Source organism: Oratosquilla oratoria, chromosome 28 (assembly GCF_046742065.1).
Source record: "Oratosquilla oratoria isolate Oo_2021 chromosome 28, ASM4674206v1, whole genome shotgun sequence".
NCBI classification, from domain to species: domain Eukaryota; kingdom Metazoa; phylum Arthropoda; class Malacostraca; order Stomatopoda; family Squillidae; genus Oratosquilla; species Oratosquilla oratoria.
The window spans coordinates 40286413-40291412 of NC_134804.1; the positions used below are offsets into that span (position 1 = coordinate 40286413).

Genomic DNA, 5000 nt, shown 5'->3' on the forward strand with positions numbered 1-5000 from the left:
CTTATGCAGACCTCTTTGCCTCCACTCGGTGTAATTGCAGGGCGAGTTCGTTATTCAACATGCCACAATGACTCTAAAATAGAATATAGTAAAATGAAATAGGATAGAATAAAATAGAATAAGACAAAAATAAAAATAAAGTGAAATGAAACAAAATTATCAGATAAAAATAAAATAGAATTAGATAAAAAAAAAAAAGATAAATAAAAAAAAAACCAATAACCACCTTCCAGGGCTGGAGGTCGGAATAATAGCCAGAATTTTTGCGTCTCTCTGCATAGTGTCTTGTGTCGGGTCCTTTTCTCATCTCCCTTCCCACGACACGGACCGCATTCGAATTAGACTTCTACTTGCTCTGAAAGCACACGGGGCAAAGGTGACGTTCTCGGTCACAGCCGGTCGTCTTTTAGCGACAGCGTCTTGCCTTCTCCTGTATCCTAAGCTACCTGATCTCAGCAGTTCCCTCAATAATAACCCAACATTATCCATAATACTATACGAATTCTATCATTATGATAATACATAAGACTTATAGTTATGAGAGTATGAGCGTTTTCTAACATATAAGAAACGCTTAATATTAACAAAAAACAGTTAGAACTCTGGGTACAACGTGGTTAATCTAATCTTTTTTTTTTTTTTTACCTTGTGACTTGAGGGGATACCGCTCTCACTCAATAACCTAAAGGAGTTACCCTCGGCCCTCTAACCCTCTGGTCTGGGAGTTTAATCTCCTCATCTAACCCAGTGACCCGATTAGCAGCTCTTATTCGGAGTAACGAGGTCTCAAGGTGATGTCGACGGCGCCAAGTCTCGGCGGTCGAGCCATCAACAACCAGTGAGGCGAGCCTTTCCGAAGTGGGCCTCGAATGCGGCAATACATTTCCTAACCCCACCCCCACCCCACCCCCCCCCCAAAAAAAAAAAAAAAAAAAAATCTCCTTCAAGAAAGGTCGCCGGCGAGGGAATTTCGGTATTGTTTTTTTTTTCTTTCTTTCTTTCTTTTTCTTCCGCTGACGGAAAACAAAAGAAAAAATAAATCCACACTGCTCGATTGCAATTCAGAATACACATATTATACATACATACATACATACATACATATATATGTATATATACACATACATACTCCACTCCCATTCACCACTCCTCCCTCTCTCTTTTCTTGGCTCCTGGATGACGAGTCATCCCTACATCTCACCAACTGCCCTGGGTCAGAAACAATACAGTAAGACACAACACATCCACAGCCGTTTCATTTATCCACCCACCCCTATCTTTTGTCTTCTCCCTTCCGTCCTCAACAGACATTCCCCTCTTTCTCAGTGTCCTTCTTACCCCAACCATTCATCTCATCTCCAGTCGCCCCATCATGTTCACTCCTTCTTCCTCTGCCTTCCACACCTCTTTTAGAAAATTTTCTTCGCTCATTCTTTCCATGTGTCCTAATACTCTTTCATTAACCGTATCTCCCAACTTCCTTTCCACCCCTGCTCTCCTCATCTCCTCGTTTCTTACTCTATCCAGCCGAGTAACCCCTACCATACTTCTCAAACATTTCATCTCAAACAAATTTAAACTCTTCCTCTCTTATGTTCCATGTTTCTGCCCTATACAGTGCTGTTGGCACAATTGCTCCCTCATACAATATCCTCTTAGTATCCATTCCCAAATGTCTTTTTCTCATTACACTTTTTAATCCTTCCAAGGCATTTACTTGCTTCTCTCAATCTACATTCTACCTCCACCTCCACTCTTCCCTATCCCGCCACATGTACCCCCAAGTATCTAAAGCTATCCACTTCCTCCAATCTCTCTCTCTTAATACTCACTTTCGATTTCCTGCCATCCTCTCCCCTTGTACATCTCATCACCTTACTTTTACCCTCATTTATCTTCAACTTCCTTCTTTCGCACACCTTCCCAAACTCAGTCACTAAATATATATATATATATATATATATATATATATATATATATATATATATATATATATATATATATACAGTATATATATCTCTTTACATATATCTTTATTATCTTGAACAGCTCTGTAGATTTGCTTCCTGCCATCGGCGCCAATCTATTTCATTCAGCCGAGGTGGAGGATGCCGAAGTAGAGGGGACTCCATCGCTACGGCAACGCCCTTTGCTGATGTTATTCTGACTAACGTTGAACAAATGTATCTAACTAATGACAAGTTGATGTAACAGGAAACCTTGTTTACATCTATGCTCGGGCCAGTCAATCAGTCGGCCTGTCAGTCAATAGCAGTTGACCTAGTTACATTTTGGCTCCGTAATACCTTAATCCCGTTACAGATTTATTTTACTTTAACAGCTAAACCCCGTTACGGCTTAAGCCCGTTCCATATTAACCCCGTTACAAGTTAATACCGTTAGTCGTCTGAGTTTAGCCCCATTACAAGTTAACCTCTTTCCGCTTTCACCCCGTTATAGCTTAACCTTTTTTCCCCCTTGATTCCGTCACAGCTTAGCAATGTTATGCCTTAACCCAGTTACTACTTAATCTCGTTAAATCTTAGCCCCGTTACACCTGAACCTTGTTATAGCTCATAGCCACGCTCGCCCTTCTCCATTAAACTTTGTTGGTCATCCATCACAAGATCCCAGGCGCACGGGTTGTACGCAGTACCAGCTTGCTGGTGTAGTGGAACCGAGCTTGCTTGCTAAATGAGCCGTAGGAGTTCGTTCTCCGCCCAGGGATGAAAAGCGGCGGGGAATGAACTCCTATCACAGCCTCTGCAATCCGATACCCCTCCCAGATGGGGAAGCAGTTGTTTGTTTGTGTGCTTGCGTGTGTGTGTGTGTGTGTGTGTGTGTGTGTGTGTGTGTGTGTGTGTGTGTGTGTGTGTGTGTGTGTGTGTGTGTGTGTGTGTGTGTGTGTGTGTGTGTGTGTGTGTGTGTGTGTGTGTGTGTGTGTGTGTGTGATCAACTGATCATATTACCCATAGACAGAACCATAGATGAACTCCGAGCTCTCACTGAGAGAGTAACAGTTATTGATCACAAGTCCAGCACGTGATACACGGCACTCACTCTCTCTCACTCTCTCTCTCTCTCTCTCTCTCTCTCTCTCTCTCTCTCTCTCTCTCTCTCTCTCTCTCTCTCTCTCTCTCTCTCTCTCTCTCTCTCTCTCTCTCTCTCTCTCTCTCTCTCTCTCTCTCTCTCTCTCTCTCTCTCTCTCTCTCTCTCTCTCTCTCTCTCTCTCTCTCTCTCTCTCTCTCTCTCTCTCTCTCTCTCTCTCTCTCAAGTCCATGAATGGGTCCGAGATTCCTTGGAGTCCCCTGCCCTCATGACTTAAATCTGTCTCTTGCCTAAAAAAAAAATTCCAACACCCCTCCACCTATAACCCAAATATTTTCCCTTTCATCTTGGCTCCTTGTGGATGAGGGGCCATCCCCGTTCCCAGCCACACTACCCAGGTCACAGGTAGTAATGCAGCAAGGCACACCAAGCGCCTCCACCGCAAGGGACCCGACAACCGAAGCTGGTTTACTCCCACCGCTTTAATAGATGGCGTCCCTCTCCCTTCATCCACTCATGAATAATTAAAGAAGACAAGGAAAGTAAAAAAAAAAAAAAATATTCCTTATGAAGCTGTAACTCCTTCCCAGACCGAGGCAACTCGCCAGGGAAAGTGGAGCGCTTAAAGAACTCCACCCCAATATAGAATCAGGCTAATATACCTTCTTTTACCGAGACCGCAAAAGAATCCTCGCGATCCCTTCTCTCTCTATCAAGGACTCCATCTCGTTCACAATCCCCGAGCCATCCACACCCCTCCCCTTTGTCTATTTCGTTCCCTCCACCTCTTCTCGCTCGCTCGCGTGCGGGGAAAGAGAGGCGGCTGGAAATATGAGAGACTTGAAGGGGAGAAATAACGCGCGGCCCTGGAGATGGCCCTGGCGCAATAACCTCGAGGAGAGATCGACGTCGATGCAAAGGTCTCGGAATGATCGGGTAGAGGTCGGGAGGAGGAGGAGGAGGAGGAGGAAGGGGAGGAGGAGAAAACTCAGGGATACAGTCACGAGAAGAGGTTCCAACCCACGCTCACATCGTCAATATTATTTTTTCTTTGTCGAGTACATATTTTTCTATGTAGTAGTTAGCTTACGGTTAGGTCATTTTCTTGAAGAGATGAAAAAAGTTGTTAGACAAAGAACTGGGTTTTTTGCGTCATGAAAACTCAGAGTGGGCCGCCGAAACTTTCGCTCGGGACTGTTACCTTCCGGTGCGCTGGACTTCGATGGTGTCATTCACCCACCTGCTGCAAGAGGGGTTCCACTGCCAAAGGTGACCACTTCAAAGAGAGAGAGAAGCGGTTAGGGGGGGGGGAGGAAAGGAAGAGAGGTAGGATTAATGAAATAAGGGAGGTAGAGAACTGAAAGGGTCGTGGGAAAATGCTAGGAATAGTAGTAGACAGAAGAAATGGTTGAGGAGGAAGAGAGAATAGGAAGGAAGACAACGAAAAATGGGGGAAAAAGGAAAGAGAAGGAAGGAAAGAAGAGAAAGCGAAGTCAGGAAGAGAGACAGAGCAAAAATTTGAAAAGAAATTAAGACGTGGAAGAAAAAGAAAAATGGAGTAGGAGGAAGGAGAGGAGGAGGAGGAGAAAGGAGGAGGAAAGGGAGGTGGTAGGAGGAGGAGAAGGAAGGGGAGGAGAAAGAAGAGGAGGAGGGGATGGAGGAGGAGGGGAAGGAGGAGGAGGAGGGGAAGGAGGAGGAGGAGGGGAAGGAGAAGGACATTGTGAAAAACTAATGAATTGTTTAGCACCTATTCGTAAGGTTGACCCAAACAAGGAGGGAGGGCGGGGGTATGATGAAACGGATTGGTGAGAATGACCAGGTGTATTCACTTTAAAAAGATTATGTACTTCTCAGAGTATTCTTTCATTTAAAGGAAATTTGTCCTTTGTTTGGCATTACGTCCTTTTTTATGTTTTTGCGAAAAACGACTTTGTACTCAGATGGCCAAATCA

General features: G+C 44.4%; 1 protein-coding gene across 1 annotated transcript in view; it reads left to right on the forward strand.

Moving 5' to 3' along the window:
* Dh31 (diuretic hormone class 2) overlaps positions 1-5000 on the forward strand; it is a 23769-nt gene that overhangs the window by 16989 nt on the left and 1780 nt on the right. The window lies entirely within an intron of this gene.